Here is a 19,935-nt window from a genome sequence, read left to right as displayed (position 1 = left end):
TCACGAGCTTGCTCGCCTGCCTGCCTGCCTGTTTACCTACAAGCGCGCGCTGTTTCTCTGCTTGGACTTTTGTCGTCGTCGTCGTTTTCGTTTGCTATCCGCTGCGCTGCGTTTCTGGCATGTTTATTATGATTTTCAACTAAAATAGCAGGATTGTTTTGAGATATATTTAGCATATACATTCTTAAATTATGTCAAAAATAAAAAAAAAACTGCGCTAAAAAAATGTTTAAAGAAAAGACAGCTTAGGCTCAGTTAACAAAATACAGCAAATGTAATGAGAACAAGGTTTGTTTGTTTTCCCAAGCATTACACGCAGTTTTTCGTATATGCTAAAGAAACATGATAATGATTCAATTGTTTAAAAAAAAATCAGGTAATACAAATGTTGTTCCTTTAGGTAGTCTGCTTTAACAAAAATATACTTTAGTACAAATCAAGGCAATTTCACAATTATTGCATTCTCATTCATATTCTTTAGAGAGTATGAATGAAAATTTGCAGCAATCATTGTAAAATTATTATTTAAATTTTTATTTTAGAGTTATTTTTTTATTCTTTCTGGAAATTTCTTTCTGTGTTCCTAGACCAGACCTAGCAACAAATATTGCAACTGTTTATCATTTTTTGTCAGTTTACCTGTACATTTTTCGATTCAGGAAACATCTCTTTCTGCACAATCGTTAACTACATTCAGATCAGTTAAAAAAAAATCTAAAGAAAATTCCTTCCTTTTTTATCTAAAAAAACAGCATGGTATTTCTTGTAACAAAAGCAGATAAATTAAAATCCAAAACGTTTGCAAATAGGTTTGAATCAGAACAGATGACGATTCATGGATGAACTAATTCATCAAATTTGTATTCTATCTCACACGCTCTTATAACATAATATCTATTGTTGTGTTTTTTTTTCGTTTTGTTGATCACATATTACATTGAATTTTATATCTCAAAACAAACCTGGTATTTTAGTTCAAAATTATAATAAACATGTCAAGAACACATCGCAGCGAATAGCAAACGAAAACGACGACGACGACAAAAGTCCAAGCAGAGAAACAGCGCGCGCTTGTAGGTAAAAAGGCAGGCAGGCGAGCAAGCTCGTGAGAGAGTTTGAACCTGAGAGAGAGCACGTGCGTGTACGAATTGGAAATAAACATCGTTGTTAGGTAGCCCCTTACAGCTTGCCGCGCAAAAAGGGTCAGTTTTGGGCGCTAATAACTTCGCGGGAAAAAATCCTAAAAATATGGTGTCTTCGGGAAAGTTGTTCTAAATTTAATGAAGGTTCTACATTTGAGAATTGGTAAGAATCGGATAATTATGGCGCCTTCCACAGGTAAAAAGGTAAAACAGTTGCTTTTCTCCATACATTTTGACGAATTTTCCCATACAAACTTTAAGCGATTGGAGGGAGGGGTTCCCGTGGTCAGAATGAGCTCAAATTTGGAATTTAGCCTAGTGATGGGTCAATCTTTGATTTCAGGGGGTAGCCCCAAAAAAGTCCGGATTTGGACCACCCTAATACACACAGACAATTGTTCAGTTTTCGATTCTGAGTCGATATGTATACATGAAGGTGGGTCTACGACGTTTTTATACTAAGTTCATTTTTAGAGCAGGATTATAGTCTTACCTCAGTGAGGAAGGCAAAATGTATTGTAAAGATTGGAAAATTTCACGAATTTTTCATGCATCGAAAAATTAAGTTGAACAATTTTTGCGACCAATATTTCGATTTATTGAAAAAACAGTATTGGTCAAAGAGTTTTTGCACATTCCAGAAATTTCTGAAAAGTTGGCATTTAATGTCCCCTAAACATATTAACAAAATAAAAATAAAAACAAAGTGTTTTTTTTTTTTTGCAAATCAAGTTTTAGTTACAAAAAGTGAAATTTAAAAATCACCAAAAAAATTTACCGTGTATCATTTTTTTTCAGTGTAGTCCTTATCCATATCTACAACTTTGCCGAAGACACCAAATCGATCAAAAAATTCCTTTAAAAGATACAGATTTTTGAATTTTCTTATATCATTTTTGTATGGACTGTTGCCAAATTTGTATGGAAAATTATATAGACAAAATAATGATGCAAAACGGCTTCTTTGGGCATACCGAAGGCACCAAAAATGTTTCAGCCAGATTAAAAAATACAAAAAAAAATCGAATAACCGAAATCCCAGAGGATTGCTCTACTTTTAAATCGAATTTGAACTTGACAAATCTCAAGTACTGGAATTTCAACCACATGAAACCAAATCAAAAATTTACACCGCTTGAAATCTTGGCCCCATTAAATTGGGGCCCACTTGAAAAGGAGCACCGGGGTGGACAGAAGCGCCCATAAAACCGCAACTTCAGAGCGACCCACAAAGGTCTTCAATTTATGTCTGGGTTAATCCTTCCTTGATGGTGTGTCTTTGGAGCTCACGAACAAACAGAAAGGGGAACCATCAATTCACTCCGCTCAACCTTGGCAGTTTGGCGAGAAATTGGCACACATGTTTAAAGGGGTTGGACACTGATGAAAAAACATCTTAATTTGCCTGAATGTTTAAAGAATTTTCTAAATTAACCAAACCAAAGTGAAAAATACTGATGAAAAAATTATCGAAAAAAAAGCTAATATTTCGAAAGACTTATTAAACTTTTAGTGTCCATCCCCTTGGGTGGCACATTAGGGTGTAATATCAAAATCGATTTTCCAGCACAGCAATTTTTCAGTTCCTTTTGGGGTCCTAAACAACTCCCCAAAGTTTGGGCACGATTGGATTAGTCCTCACTTTGCGCAAAGCGATTCAATTTTCCATATAAATTTGTATGGGAAAAACCATTTTTTTGAATTTTTATATTTATAAAATCCACGTTTCAAGCTGTACTAAAACCGGATTCATATTCAAATGCTCTGGAAGGTGCTCTACAACTTCCCCGAAGAGAGTATGGTGCTAGCATGTCCCTAAGAGAAGATACAGCGTCCTCAAAACTCGTCTAAAACGTGATTTTCGAGCAAAAAACACATTTTAGACGAGTTTTTAACACGCTGTATCTTTTTTTAGGAGCAAGTTAGCACCATACTCTCTTCGGGAAAGTTGTAGAGCACCTTCTAGAGCATCCGAATATGAATCCGGTTTTAGTACAGCGTGAAACGTGGATTTTATAAATATCGAAATCCAAAAAAATGGTTTTTCCCATACAAATTTATATGGAAAATTGAATCGCTTTGCGCAAAGTGAGGACTAAACCAATCGTTCCCAAACTTTGGGGAGTTGTTTAGGACCACAAAAGGAACTGAAAAATTGCTGTGCTCGCTAAATTTGGACAACTTTATTTTTTTCCATACAACCATATTACACCCTAGTGGCACATATTGCAAGCTCACGCCAGGATCTGTTTCGTTTGAATAATAGATGAATCTGTTTTTAATAAGCATCCTGTCAGCTCACAAACGGTCGTAAACAGAGCGAAATCATGTCCACCCAGACCACTTCCAAGCTTGAAGGAGTAAATTTCTTAAGTTTTGTAGCTTCTACGATTTTTTTTGAAATTAGATTTTTTAAATTTATTAGTTTATTTTGAACATTTCTATTAAAAAAAGTGCTAAATTACCCCAAAAACCAGCTCCCCAAGGATTTGTGTGCAAAATTTGTCCTCAAAATCTCTGGTCTGGTCCAGCTCGGAGACGCGATCCGGATCTCGGGAAGCAAACAGGGTCAGTGGGACAGAAGCAAGGACACAAACCAGATGCCACCGGGGGGGGCAGGGCCTTCAGACCGGAGCGTGAGGGTGGTGGTAGGTAGAGGTTGGTGACACTTGGGTGACACCAATTTTCGCCATCAAATGGCCGCACAATGTTTACGTGTGTGTCTGTGTGTGTGTGTGTGTGTGTGAGGAGGAGGCCTGAGGCTATTTAATTTGGGGGAGAACTCACTTTAGTCATACACGCACGAGTGTGTGTGTGTGTGGGTTAATAATTAATGATTCAATTAATTGGTGTTCTCTCTCGTTCTCTATCTATCTGGGTCTGTTTTCCGTTATCGCTCACGCTATCGGGACCATGTATAATAAACGTCATGTGGATGGTGGTGATAAGCATTGATGGATACCAGAGCACCAGAAAGGGTATTTTTATTCGGGGTATAAAAGGGGACATTGGGAAGATAATTATGGTTATGAGCTGTTTTAACACAAATTTTGCTATCGTTATTTTTTATTGATATGATAATTTTGCACAAGTTTTAATTATGCTATAATTAAAGTATGATGGACACAACAACGAAGCTGATTGCTACCTGAGACCTCAGTTTCGAGGGTTCCGAGCAAACAAAAACAATTTCTCATAACCAAAAATATTGTCAAAAAAATAGTTTTTTTAACTATATTTATAAAGGTATGACGCAAAATATTACGCAATTTTCTTATCAACATGATTATATCAAGGAAACTTTTTAAAGCGATTTTAAAAAAATCGTTGTGTTTGTGCTAGTATGTGGCTTCAAAAGGTTGCAAAATATTAAGATTCCATGATCTGTACCATGGTCAAAACAATGAAAAACGTTGCTTTGCTTATATCAGCACATAAAAATAAACGTTGGAAAGTGCTATTATTTTCAATTAAATTGCAATTTATTTTCTTGAAAAGAAAACTATTTTTTTATTTGATTCCGTTTACAATTTAGAAAAAAAAAACAAGGAGAATCTCATTTTATGAAGGCATTTAACCCCTTCCCGCCCTGAGCAAAATCAAGATTTTTTACGTTTTTCTACATAAATTGTATCTGGATCGACCGAATTGGATGAAATTTAAATGGTTATAAGTTAACATTCTATATAAACTATTCCAGGTTCAACCAGATTGAAGAAATACTTGGTTGCAGAGAAATTTAATTTTGAAGAGAAAAGTTAGTGGTGCTCTGGAGTAGCAATAAGCGTTAGAGGGTTAAATAAATATTTAAATATTCATGCGGTCTCAAATTTCAAAGCGTCGGAAAATTTACAAATAAAACCAAAAATTCGAAAGGATCAGAGTAAGAAAATATATCTTACACGGGTCAAAAATTTAACAAATTAAATTGATTTGTAAGAAATTCCACTAAATTTTGGTAGCAAAATTGCAAGTTAAGATTGACAGAACTTAATAACACATTATTGATAGTTGTATATCAATTTATGATGTATTTTTTATTATTGGCAGAAAAAGGTAACTTTTAAAAATAAAATTTACAATAGCAAAATATATAAATTTTGACCATTTCAGAACATGATTAAAAACAATTGACTAAAGAAAGAGAAGAACACTTGCAGAACCATACACCAACCGGTATTTGGTTTTGAAGAATTTTGTTGAAAAATCATCTTAAAAATAAGCTTAGGAAAACACTAACTTGTTCTCAACACCTTAAAACACCTTTAAAAGAATATTTTCGTTTTTTACATTTATTTGGCCTTATTGAAATGTAAGTCGTGTTTTCAGAAATCTAAAGATATTCTGCTCAATGGTTTTAAAGATATCATCGATTGAAAATTGAGGGTCAAATAGGCAGAACTTATAAAAGCTCATTTTTGGTAATTTTCATTTTGCATTTTTAACCAAAGGTTGGATCAACAATATCCAAAAAAGCAAATTGCGGATAATTTTCTCAGCTTTTCAAATCAAAATCAAATTATTCGCTCTACAGCATTGCCTTGGCGTTCCCGATTACGGGATTCCTACTCGAAACTAGGTGTCCGAAGGCTTGATTGTTGAGGCAATTGCAAACCTCTTTTTACACCTAAGCTTCCATCCAGCCCGGGATTCGAACTGACGACCATTGGATTGTGAGTCCAACTGCCTACCAGCGACTCCACAGGACAGGACCCAGGGAGACGACTCCTACACCTGGACTGAGCTATCGACCTAACCTCTAGGTTAGACCGGGGCCAACATTTACTTCCCGTCCGACGGAAGGCGTGATCAGACAAATCTCGTCTCAAAATTTGCCACCGGGACCTTCTGGGATCGAACCCAGGCCGACTGGGTGAGAGGCAATCACGCTTACCCCTACACCACGGTCCCGTCAAATTCGTCAAAAATGGACGCTATTTTAAAATAAGAGACGCGTTGGAAAGCTCTTTTGAATACCTATCCAAAGATAGGTCGCATGAGAGATCCGGACAACGTTTAATCAACATATCTGAAATTCGACCTCCAAAAACCGTATAAATAACACTTAAGTGCTTATAACTTTTGATAGATTTGTCAGATCTTCAATGTCTTGAACGCGTTGGAAAGGTCTTTCAAATACCTTTCTAAAAATGTATAATATGACAAGGTTTCTTACTAAAACCACCATTTTTACAATCTTCCGGACTTTTGTTAAAATCGTTTTTTAAGCATAACTTTTGTAGTACTTACCTAAACTTTATAATTTTCAATAGCGACTTATGGGACCCCAAGATGGATCGAATGAGACCAAAACGGTCCAAATCGGTTCAGCAAGTGCCGAGATAATCCAGTGCAAATTTTGTTGATCAACATCCCATCACACACAGACATTTGCTCCGAATTTGATTCTGAGTCAATATGTATACATGAAGGTGGGTCTAGGAGGTTAAATTAAAAAAGTTCATTTTCTGAGTGATTTTATAGCCTTTCCTCGTTGAGGAAGGCAAAAATTTCGTCCAATTTGTTTTTGCATGAAATTTCGATTTTTTCCAAAGATCACTATTTTTTTCAAATGCTTATAACTCGGCGGCCGATTTTTTGGCTATTTTTCTCTATGACTCAAAAGTTGCGAGTTTTATCCCCTAAAACATATCAAAAAATCTCGAAAATCAAAAATATGTATTTTGGGAAATTGAGTTTTTGTAAAAAAAAGTTGATTAAAAAATCTGCAATTTTTTTCCGTGAACCCATTTTTTCTCAATAGTCCTCAATAATACCTACAACTTTGCCGAAAACACCAAATTGATCAGAAAATTCACTCAAAAGTTACAGCTGTTTGAATATTTACATACCATTTTTTTATGGACAGCTGCCAAAATTGTATGGAGACTTGTATGGGTGAACCAATGGCACAAAATAGCTTCTTTGGTCATAGAGAAGGCCCCCACAAAGTTTGAGCCAAATAAAAAAAAACAAATGAAATCAGCTTCGAGTTTTAGTAGAGAATTGCTCACAAGAAAAAAATAAATTTTTGTTGAATAATTTAATCTAAAATGGATATAACTCAAAAACTGAGCTCTTTATCAAAATTTTACAGAAATACTTTTTGAATTAGAAATCAATTTTACATTTAAAAATGATTTTTTGAATTTTTGTGTCGATACTTTCTGAAAATACTATTTTTCATAAAATCATAACGATGAACAAAGATGCATAAAAATCAAAAAAATACAATGGAAAGTTGATTTGCAAAATTATAGAGAATTGCTCTTATGGTTCATTTGACGTAATCCATTTAATTTGCACACTTTGAATCAGACATTTGTAAGAAACGCACTACTATTCAAAAAATACCTTAGAAACAGCAAAAATATATAGTTTTGCCTTTTTTAAGTATAGCAATAAAGTTCCATTAATACTTATAGTGTAGTTATTTTTATTTAAAAACTGTTGATTCAGATGGTCACAAATATTTCGCAATGTTTTTTAAACTCTTTTTTCAAGGAAAAATTCTTATGCTACATTACCGCTTCTTTTCTTGAAATCAAACCAATCAGATTCTAACAACGAAAGTTTAAAAACTCTCAACTTCCAAAATACCAACCTTTTAACCTCAAAAAACCCCTCCGAACTTCCGCGTCATGTTTATCGATTCCGCCTGCGCCGGCTTGCTTTTTTCCAATTTTAATTAAATAGACTGACCAGTCTAGACGAAACAGAACCGACCGGGCCAGCCGTTGACCTTTTCGGTGCTGTAGCAGGTGCTTTCTGCAGTGGACACATTCGGCATGCATATATGCCTGAAGCGGTAGCGAACCCTTTGGAGCTGTGTTGTGGTCGCACAACACTTGCGCTGATGTTTGGTTCAACGGTCGATTTGGGAGCGCGATGCAAAACAAGCCGAAAAAGCGAAACACTTCCGCCTTTTTTTTAGTTTGTTAGCCCGAGTAGATAAGAACCATATGGGGACTGTATACTGTATGATTATTGAACTTGACGTCATTTATAGTTACAAACATAACGTTCAACTGTTATGAGGTTATCAATGAAAAAAAGTTGATGCAATTTTGGAATGGAAACTATTTATCTTATGGTTGGAAAACAATGTTTAAATTGGTAGACGAGTAGTTACCATAAAGCCTACATTCCAAAAACAGTTACAAAAAGGTAAAGTTGCAATTTGAATTGATGAAACCAACATTTCACAATTGGTTACAGTCGTCTAAGTGTTATTTTATGATCTTTTATGGTAAGCAAGTGGTAATTGTTTATCCGGGATGCACACATAGGCAAAAGGGTTTCGCGTGTTTGACTTGGATTTCAGTTATGACATGATGCAATTAAGATAAGGAAGTCTAGAGATTCAAATTGTTTACAGCTTACAAGAATGACTATGATTTGAATAAAAAAATAGTTTGAAAGTCAAAATATGATCTACAATTGAAACCAGTTTCAAAACAAGAGCATTTCGAAACTGTAACTGATAAAAACTTTTCACATCTACCAGCGTGGTACTAAGTATAGAACAGATTACACAGCACGGATGATAACGCTATCTTTGGCTGAAAGCAGTTCAGCTGTACTAATATCTCCGACGAAAATCGCCAACAAGTCCAAGGCTGGTATAAATACCTGTCCGATCCACTTGCCACCTCGGAGGTCGTCACTTTGGTAGCTGGTATTGCTCCTTCGGCACCCGGCGAAAAAGTCAGCGCTTTTTGCGCAAAACGATTAGCGAGCTAAGCTTAAACAGGTTTCCTTCGGAATTCTAGTCGTACGTCGTACGGTTTAGACCTGTTTAGAAATTCCGCTGCATCGGAACGATACCGGGTGCGGGCTTTTCTCTCGTTCAAGGCTGCTGCTGATGATGATATTGTGGGACAGCTCGTTATCTTCTTTCTCGGGAAACACAAACACACAGTCACAGCTTCTATTCAAACACTTTCTTCATTGATGCGACTTCGGTAAAGCACAGGTTAGTTGAATTATACTGCTTCTGGCTGAGAACATACACACGTAACCGTTACAAACGCGCGCGCACACACACACACAGACGTGGAAAGTATCACGGCAAAGCAGGCGGCGGTGTGTTTGGGAAGTTCTTGCGTGCTGGGCTGGTTGGCAAGTCGCGCACACCAATACGAACCGAGCTTTCGCACCGATGAAATCAAGCACGTTTGGGAGATATCGGTAACTTGGCACTGTGGGAACGACACAGGAATCGAGATATAAAATTTTAGAGTTTCAAATTTTATATTCTGGGAATTTAAATTCATTTTTTTCTAACATACATTTCAACGTTTACTAATTTTTTTTTAACCATAGTTTTGACTTGAGATTTTTTTGACTAACGAGCAATTCCAGCTTAAATCAAAAATTTTTCTGGTACTTTTGTACCCGATCCTCTCCGATTTCAATGAAACTTTGTAGACATGTTATCCTGGGCCTATATAAGCCATTTTTGTGTATATGGAGCCAATAGTACTCGAAAATAACATTTGAGGAGGGCGTAAGGTATAAAACATATTTTTGTATTTTGTAATTTAAAAATTACTGTATCTCGAAGCCGTTGTGTCGTATCAAAAAGTGGTCAAAGTCAAACTTGTAGGAAATTGGACGGGCTTTCTGAAAAAAATACACTGAAATAAAAATACACACCACATCTATGAGATTTTTTTATTTTTAAGTCTAAAACTTAAATTTAAAGGTGATACCACGATTTTTTTTCGTTCAAAATTTTTGAGGAAATAGCCTAAAATGTTACCAAAAGACTGACAAAAAATGCAGGATGGTATGTCTCTCCTAAAAAAAATACAAAAATTATTTACTAAAACTGTTTATTTGAAAAGTGGTCTAAACGAAAAAAATTTTAAAAACCAGTAGTGGGGATCGATTTTCCAGACAATTTTACATAAAAAAAACTCCATATTGACCATTATCCTATCTCCAATCCTTGGGAAGATACAGCGGTTTTAAAAATAAAAATGTTGAAAAAACGGTTTTTTTGTGGTTTTTAGCAATTTCTATATGACAGACTTGGGTTTTCAGTCTCGTAAATATTTTTACCGGAAAGCTCGTCCAATTTCCCATAAGTTTGCCTTTGACAGCATTTCAATTGGATGTAAGGGCTTACAGATATAAGCTTAATTGCATTGCTAATAACTGAAAATAGAATATTTTTTTCAGTGTGGTAGAAACCAGGACAGTAAATTTGCTTACGTAAATATAAAAACGATATAAATTAAAAAGCTGTCTAAGACAAACTTATAGGAAATTGGACGAGCTTTCCGGTAAAAATATTTACGAGACTGAAAAACCAAGTCTATCATATAGAACTTGCCAAAAACCACCTAAAAACCCGTTTTTTCAACATTTTTATTTTTAAAACCGCTGTATCTTCCCAAGGATTGGACATAGGACAATGGTCAATATGGAGACTTTTATTTGTGGTTTGGTTGAGCGTTTTAGCAGAATGCATTACTGTGAATACAAAGAGACGAGTTGTTCCTTTTAATTCCGCTATATATATAGCTGAATTAAAAGGAACAACTCGTCTCTTTGTATTCACAGAGACTTTTATGTAAAATTGCCTGAAAAATCGATCCCACTACTGGTTTAAAAAAAAAATGACGTTTAGACCACTTTAGAAAAAAACGATACCTAATCCACCTTTAGGTGGTTGGTGCCTTCCTCACATTCATAAAGTCAAAACATTCAGTAAAAATAGCAACATTCCCTTAACATGTTTAACAAATCAATTTTATTACTGATTTCTTTTGATAGGGTTCGCATACCTTCAATTTTCTGGCTCATCGGCAAGGTCTGATAAAAAAACCTATCCAACGAAAGTTCACATGGAAGATTCAGACAATATTTTTATCACAATATCTCAGATCCGGCCTCCAGAAAGTATATAAATAACACTTAAGTGCTAATAACTTTTGATAGGGTTGTCAGATCCTTGATGTTTTAGGCTCATTTGAAAGGTTTTTCAATTATCTAACTAACGATGGATCGCATGATGGACCCGGACATCGTTTTTACTGAAATATCTGAGATCCGGCCTCCAAAAAGTGTATAAATAACACTTAAGTGCTAATAACTTGTGATAGGGTTGTCAGATTCTTGATGTTTTAGGCTCATTTGAAAAGTCTTTCAATTATCTAACTAACGATGGGTCGCATGATGGACCCGGACATAATTTTTACTGAAATATCTGAGATCCGGCCTCCAAAAAGTGTATAAATAACACTTAAGTGCTAATAACTTTTGATAGGGTTGTCAGATCTTCAATGTTTTGGGCTCATTGGAAAGGTCTTTTTAATACCTTTCTAAAAATGTATAACATGATAGGGTTTCTTGCAAAAACCACCCTTTTTACAATCTTCCGGACATACGCCAAAATCGTTTTTTTTTAGCATAACTTTTGAAGTACTTAACTAAACTTGCTGATTTTAAATAGAGACCTATGGGACCCCAAGACGGATCGAATGAGACCAATACGGTCAAAATCCGTTCATCAAGTCCGGAGATAATCGAGTGGCATTTTTTTTGTCCACCCACCTACACACATCCACACAGACATTTGCTCAGAACATGATTCTGAGTCGATAGGTATACGTGAAGGTGGGTCTACGAGGTCGAATTAAGAAGTTCATTTTTCGAGTGATTTTATAGCCTTTCCTCAGTAAGGTGAGGAAGGCAAAAACCCGTTTTAGTAAATGATTTTTGTAGTTTTTTTAGGAGAGACTACCATCCTGCATTTTTCGTCAGTCTTTTGTTAACATTTTAGGCTATTTCCTCAAAAATGAGGACTATAATAATAATGTTAAGCCTGAACAAAAAACTAAAATTATCCATCTCATTTTTTTTATTTTAGGCAAAAAGTATCCTTAATTCTTTATACATAATAACAGTTACATAGTTCTGTGAAAAAAGTACACAACATCAATAAAGGCTTCAGCTGAATCTGATGTGCCAGGGGTATTTCTAACTTGTGGTTCAAATCTTCAAATTTGTAATTAGCTTGAGTGCCAAAATTTATTTACAATGTTGAAGTACACAAAATACAATGTTTACAATCAATAGTACTCGTTTTCTGTTAGATGAAAATTTATATTTTTGCAATTCCGCCGTGAAACTACTTACTTTTCCTGTCATTCTCGAGCGACAAAACATTTTTTTTTAATTTGAACACATGGATGTTTGACATAAAATTACATTCTAAAAGAGTTATTCGGAAATGCAAAAAAATGATTTTTTCAGCACTCCTCGTATCTATCCAAATTAGTAATCCTCGTTGAAAAAATGTACGACTCTTGCTGAAATTTTTTTTTTTGCAGCTTTTTGTTGTTCGCTTAAGAAGTTTAGGAATAAAATATTTGTAAAATTTGATCTTTCATCAGGATCAAGACGATCTATCAGTATTTGACCCCATGCAAATTTACTTAAAAATTTCATTCATCATTTTTTTTTGTTTTTTTTTTGTAATTTTGACCCTCCAGAGCCGAGATATTTTAGTTTAAGAGTTCAAGTGAGTCAAAGAAGAGTCAAATTACCAGTGAATATTAAAGTTACGCCGTTTTGGACAGATAAGCGGGAATTTGTTTTATTTTGATAGCTTGCAAATTTGTTAAAGTCTTGAATTTCATTCATTGAAACACATAGTTAGCCAACTCGGTAATTTGAGCCAGATTAAATTATCAGAAGTTTCGATTACAGAGCGGATTCATTAATTAAGATTTTGCTTCTTCGAATGTCCGCTAATTCGAACGTATTTGATTTAAAAATCACTCAAACGTTAAAACCAGTTGTCAACCAGTTGACATTTTAAACACATTGTTCGACGATTTCTGAGCACGTGGTTTCAAGCTTTTGACAGCTGTCAGTTGTTCCAATCAGCGAATTCGGATTCGATAATTCGAATAACGAATCCTCTCCGTATCCGAAGTTCGACTATCCCAAGGTTTGTATAGGACTTTTGATAACACCAACCAACAAAATTTCTGCGCAGGTTCAACTCGAGGGGAGGCGAAACACGTGCACCTTGAATTAAAAAAAAGTAGACAGAGGCAAATAGTTTCTTCCAAAGTTTGTATGAAGAATGGAGCACTTCCATTCGAGCAGTTTTTGCTTTTTTCTACAATGTATTTCTTATGGAGCGAACTGTCAAAAACTGCTCGACTGCGGGTGCTCCATTTCAAGCCCACTTTTTGAAATTTCGAAGCAAAAATTATCACAAAATGCCATCATTGCAGTTATGCTACGTACTACCGGAAATTTGCAAATTCAATGATTTAATGAAAAAATGTGGTCTTTCGAAATTTTTCAACTTTCTACAACCGAGAAACTGGTTCGAACCATATTCAAGACAGTGAACAAGAGAGCTTCACTCATTCCTCATGAGTACTAATTGCCATAAAAAAAAACGTGAGAAATGTGGAAGAATGAGATTTGCTCTCTTGCTTACTGTCTTGTCAAAATGTTCAAGCATACAAGGATGTATAGGTTTTTTGTAATGAAAAATTCTAAACATTGTCGATTACAAGCAAGGTTACGCCCGTTTGAAAAAATAACTTGGCCGTTGCAAATATTTTTCAAAGTTTATGCGGCGACCCCCTTTCTGCATTGATAATCATATTTAGCTTGTTTGGGCTTGTTTAAAAATGTTTTGAATTTTAATGAAATTCCAATGCACAATTTTCGTCAGTACTTAGATATTTTAAAAACTAATGATGGCAAAACAACTGGACAGGTGTATAATCCATTTTAAAACACTTTTTTTATTCAAATGTTGAAACCATTGTAGAGAATAAGACGGGGATAATCAATATTAGCAAAATATATTTGTAAATTAATTATTGCATTGCAAAATAGATACTATAAATCATTTATGACCTTTTATAATGTTAGAATCGAAATTGAACGAAGCGAGAGCAACCTCGTGGTCGTGTGCCATGCAATGGGCCAGCAACGCGCGTTTGTCTGTATGAGTGTGAGTGCGTCGTTTGTATGCGCAACGCAAAGTGAGAGTGAGAACGAACGAAGTCAATGATTGCTGCGATGCAAGCGCAGCCGATGACGGTTGGAAACGCGTTGCGTCAGAGAGAGAATATGAGAGATTCGTAAGTGTGTGTGAGCTCTGGGAATGATCGTGATTGAGTGTCAGCCTGTCAGGTTTTCAGTCTGGTTTGGAATTTTGCAACGGAAGGTCTTTTGACGACGATTTGCAAATTCAATTTTAAAATGGCTTCACGGTGAGCAAAGAAAAGGTTTTATAGGTGTGTTTACTACATGGCGCAGTTGGTGGGTAAGTTTGGTAAGGATTTAAAGAATTGGGAGGAAAACTTTGAGACAGAGTGATGAAATGATAGAGACAGTTTACGGAAGCCTCAACTGTCCGGAAAAATAAACAGTTGACGAATGCCTCAACTGTACGAAAATACACAGTTGACGAATGCCTCAACTGGAGAAAGGAAAAAATAAGTTGACGAATGCCTCAACTATGCAATGAAACTGTTGACGAATGCCTCAACAAGTTGATTATGAGCGTGAATTGGATAAAAACAACAGCGTGGAACTTGGACGTAATATCATGTAAATGTAAAAATGGTTTGAGCATGAGCAGTTCGGAGAGAAGCTCTAATAAAAGGAAGAGTATTGAAATTTCAGCGTCAAAGCATCTGGTGCTCATTGGCGAGAATTTCTAAATGAAATTGTTTTTCTCAAAAAAAAAAGAGAAAATCGGAATGAGTTGAGTTGAAAACGCGGAATGTGTAAAATGGAAGTTTTGAAAATTACACGCTTTATATTTGATCCCGAAGAGGTTGGAAACAAATAAAAAAACGTTAAGGCAAAAATGAGGAAGTTTTTTAAATGACAGATCAAAACATTTTGGATTAATTTAGAAATTTCTGATAGTAAACTCTGAAAATGTAAGAAACGGTAGCTTGGAAACCTACACGCCTTATATTTTATAATTGAACGGAATTTCTGAAGTAAAATCAAATAGAAGTACGTTTCTCAAGAGGAGCAAAATTGTTATGAATAAATTTAAAAATCCTGTCAGTTTAAATAAAAACAAAGAAATGAAAGTAACCGAAACATAGTTTCTACATTATTATTGAACTATATACCTGGAGAATATAGAATGATTTTGATAACTACAGAATATTGAAGAAGAAAACAATCGAATGAACCGAAGTTCTTGAAGAATTTCTGTTAATGAGATAATTGATTGTTGAAATTAATTTCTGAAAAAAAAAAGAGTTGTATAATTTGGAATGATTTCAAAGATTTCTGTCAGGATAAGAAACGATAATTCTGTTTTCTTAATACAAGAAAACAGGAATTGGGTACAGATGTTACTTGGTTGATTTTGGAAGGTTTTTAACTGAGTAAAGTAATAGTGAAGATTTTTTTAACAAGTGCAAAATAATTTGAACTTGTTTTGAAAGTTACTGTCAGTTTAAGGAAAATGAAATGAGATTTCATGGAGAAAAAAAAAACTCGCTACCCCTGCGCCACGAGACCCACTTGGCATAATTTTTTTTGAAATCTACATGCTTTATGTTTTATTATATGCTTATGTTTGCGAAGAAATAATAATAATTAAAAAAATAGAAGAGATTGTGTTGTACAAGGCAAAAAAAAGAAAAAGGCAAAAGAGCAAAATAATTTGAAATTAAAGGGACTGTACTTTTAAAATCGACACGCTTTCCGTTAAATTATTGGACGGAGTTTCTGAAGAAACTTGAAACATAATTTTCAAAAAAAGGAAACAAATAATTTGGAATGATCCTGCTAAAAGTCTTTGTACTGAAATGATCGTTCTTGAAGAATGAAAATACCAACATATTTTGGAATGAATGGATATGTCTGTCAGAGAAATGCAAGTAACGATTTTTTGAAAATCTACATGTTTTATATTTGAACTCTGAACTGGATTACAGGAGAACAAAGGAAAAAGTGACTTTTCTCTGTAGGTTAAAAAAAAACGGATGAAGTGCAAGTTAAAAAAAAAAAGAAGCGAAGTTATGTTGAACGATTTGCAAGTCTCTGGACTGAATTTCTGAAGATAAAATAAAACAAATAAAAAAAAAAAGATGATAGGTAGCTGTGAAATCTTTACGCAGCACGCTTGATAAATGAAGAAAATGAAAATTAAAATAAAAGAATGCTTTCCACAAGAAAAAGGCAAACAAAAGAATTTTGAATAATTTTGAATATTCTTAACTGATCTTCTGGATGACTGCAGACGTGATTTTTTTTCTCAATGTGAAAACAAAACAAAATATCTGTCAATTAAAAGAAATGATAACTACAGACACGGTATTTAATGTAAGCTTGACTAAATTTCTGAAAAAGCAGAAATAGAATGAAAAAAGTGGTTTTTAAATGATGAAAATAAATTTCAAAATTTCAGTCAATTTCAAAGAAAATGTAAGAAATGATAAAATTCTGTTAAAAAAGAGTTTAATAAATGAAATGAAAACAAATTAATCAGAAAATCGGAATCATAGAAAATAAACTATAGGAGATGAAGAACTGACTATGGCTGTCAACTTTGTTTTTCGGAATTTCTGGGAAGTACAATAATTTGATACGGTCAGTCAGTTTAAAAGTTGTTGTTGTTGTTGATTTTATTAGGGAACTTTAACCCTTAGTTTGAAGAGGAATTATAAGAAACCTACACTAAAATATTTAAAGCTAAAGATGACTGAGAATAATTAAAAGTATAAGAATATTTGAGAACTTCAGTAAGTTTGAAGTTTTTTTTAGCCTGGGAATTATCATCAGTAAATAGAGTTATCTCCTTTCGCATGTATTGCGTGTACGTACACGAAGGGTTTCAGGATAAAATTTGTACCCGCCAGTAAAAACAAATGGTAAGCTTGTATGCGTGAGATCAGTCCTAGATAACTCTATTGTGGGGAACATATAAAAGTTTACTGCTTCACAAAGAGTGAATAAAATAAATACATTGATCAAACTTGAATCAGAAATGATCATCAGAGAAAAAAATATACATTGTTATTCGTGCTGAGACAACTATGAAAAATATGTATATGTTCTTGGTGGTTACAGTTTAGACAAAAATAAAACATAGATTTTAGAACAGCATAATTTTTATAATCGCAAGAGTGTTAAGGTAATTTTCAAACAACATACGATTTATTGGCTCTTAATGTTAAAATATTGTAAAGTCAAAAGACATCAAAGAAAATAAGCAAAAAAAAGAGTAGAAGGGGGATAATGTAGAGAATAAGACGGGGATAATCAATATTAGCAAAATATATTTGTAAATTAATTATTGCATTGCAAAATAGATACTATAAATCATTTATGACCTTTTATAATGTTAGAATCGAAATTGAACGAAGCGAGAGCAACCTCGTGGTCGTGTGCCATGCAATGGGCCAGCAACGCGCGTTTGTCTGTATGAGTGTGAGTGCGTCGTTTGTATGCGCAACGCAAAGTGAGAGTGAGAACGAACGAAGTCAATGATTGCTGCGATGCAAGCGCAGCCGATGACGGTTGGAAACGCGTTGCGTCAGAGAGAGAATATGAGAGATTCGTAAGTGTGTGTGAGCTCTGGGAATGATCGTGATTGAGTGTCAGCCTGTCAGGTTTTCAGTCTGGTTTGGAATTTTGCAACGGAAGGTCTTTTGACGACGATTTGCAAATTCAATTTTAAAATGGCTTCACGGTGAGCAAAGAAAAGGTTTTATAGGTGTGTTTACTACAACCATGACTCGTAATTTCAATTTTTATACTTTTTTGCCAACGGCCTTAGACATATAAAAAAGCAAAAGCATAATACATATGCCATATTATAAAAACATTACTGAACAAAAATCGATACCGCTGACAACAAATTACGCCCCACTGTGCGGCTCGCAGCAACCCACCGAGAGAGAGCCCACCACACTACCACTAACGTTCATGTGGAGCTGATGTTATGAACACACACCACGCAACATAACACAGCGACGACGACGACGACGACGACGACGACGATCACGGGTGGCTCTTTTCGCTGGCTGCTGAAATCGCAGGATTTTTTTTTCTCCTCTTCTTCCGTCACACACTTGACGTTAGGCGCAACTTTTTCCTCCTCTTCTTTTTTCTTCTTTTAACACTGCCTACTCCCAGCCTGCTTTGCGTGTACTGAATTTTTCACTTCCTGAACCCCACACACACTCCGGAGCGGATTCCTTTGGAGGGAAAGGGAGGGATCCTTAAAAGTGCCACTGGAACTCGACGACGGCGACGACGATTTGGGGGTGAAAGGATTAAAAGTGAAACGGGACACTTATTTTTTTCTTAAGGACTTTTGTGGTTTTGCTTTTTTGGCCGAAAATTTTACCGCAAAATCGGGGATTCACTTGTGATAGGGGTGCTAATCATTGACTTCCGGTTGAATTAACGCAAAAGAATTTGAAAAAGCCTAATTTTAACACTATTTTTAAGGACACGATTGCTGATACCTTTTAAACTAGGTGAAAATCTTCCGTGGATCGAAATCTGGGAAACTCGCAGGTGTCCTGGAGCAACTTTTTCAAAATCTGCAAAAGTATCCTTGGCTCTTCCTTTTCCGGGCTTACGCCAAAAGAGATCCCCGCAGGGCGGCCAGAACCAATCAACAAACGATGACAACACCTTAAAATGTGCACCTTGGGGCTAGTTCCGCCATTTAGCACAGCAGCAAATTTCGCGAATTGCTCCTCTCCGGATATAGAAAACCGAACCGACCCGTGCAAAAGTTAAAACTCAACTCAACTCTGTCTGTGTTCCAGAAAAGCAAGCAAAACTTTTTTACTACGAAAAGAGAGCGAGAGCGTTTGTGAGAGAGAGTAAATTATGCAAAGAGAGCAAGCATAACACCGCGCGAGAGCATAAAATTGTAATGCCGTCTTCTGTATATGCTGGAATGTTTGTTTACTCGTAAAGTTCGCCACCCCTCTCTTTCGTATGAATGGCGTTGGTTGGTGGGGCGTCTCGCTTGCTCACTCTCTCTCGTTCATTCATTGATTTTTTCCAGTTTGAAGTTTGAGGCGTTATGCTTTGTGGGGTGACTGTTATGTTTTGAAACTTTAGGGTGGTCTTTTGGTGATTACATTTTCTCTTCATTTTATTCTCTTAAGTTATTTGGTATTAATACATATTACATTAAAAAAATTGACTTAGTTTAAACGCTCAAATTTTATTATATTTTTATATTTTTAAACACATCCAGCACAGAATGATAATTAAATTCAAATCTGCCGTTATATTCCTGATTGATGGAATTAAAAATAGGACGATCGGAAAAAGGGATGGCAATATAGTCCAGACTCGGTTATCCGAAGGTTTCTTAGGGACCATCCACAAACCACGTGGACACATTTTTGGAAATCTCAAACCCCCCCCCCCCTCGTGGACAATTGTCCATACAAAAAATCTTTTTTGTATGGAGCGTGGACAATCGCCATAACCCCCACTGAAGTGTCCACGTGGTTTATGGATGGTCCCTTAGGAATTTCGGATAATTGAATAACGGATCAAAACAATTTATTTCGTATTTTATAATTTCTTACTTTAAACATCAAATTTGAGTTTTGCGACCCAATTTTAATCAAATTTGAATTGTTTATTGCTTGATACATTATCAAATACGTTTTCTCAATATTTCATCTATGTACTACCAACCCGAGCATGGGTAAATAACAAGGGAAATAATACCTTTCTCTGGTATCAATACCAAATTTTGGTATTCCTGGACCTTTTAAAATTTGTCTTAAGGATTATGCAA

At 35.2% G+C, this 19,935-nt stretch overlaps 1 protein-coding gene across 5 annotated transcripts in view; it reads right to left on the bottom strand.

Moving 5' to 3' along the window:
- Positions 1–18,935, bottom strand: part of LOC6033086 (dystrobrevin beta) — a 79,195-nt gene extending 60,260 nt beyond the window's left edge. For 4 of the 5 annotated variants that reach the window (XM_038260450.1, XM_038260452.1, XM_038260451.1 and 1 more), the window contains exon 1: positions 18,632–18,935. The gene's annotated coding sequence lies outside the window, so the exon portion shown is untranslated. Of the gene's footprint in view, positions 1–8,774; positions 9,143–18,631 lie in introns of all 5 variants that reach the window. The other variant, XM_038260449.1, reaches the window with a different exon arrangement.
- Positions 18,936–19,935: the final 1,000 nt, after the last annotated feature.

The sequence above is a fragment of the Culex quinquefasciatus genome, chromosome 3 (genome assembly GCF_015732765.1).
Source record: "Culex quinquefasciatus strain JHB chromosome 3, VPISU_Cqui_1.0_pri_paternal, whole genome shotgun sequence".
Lineage (NCBI taxonomy): Eukaryota > Metazoa > Arthropoda > Insecta > Diptera > Culicidae > Culex > Culex quinquefasciatus.
Note: the sequence above shows the minus strand (reverse complement) of the source record. Positions and strands in the feature narration are given on the sequence as shown.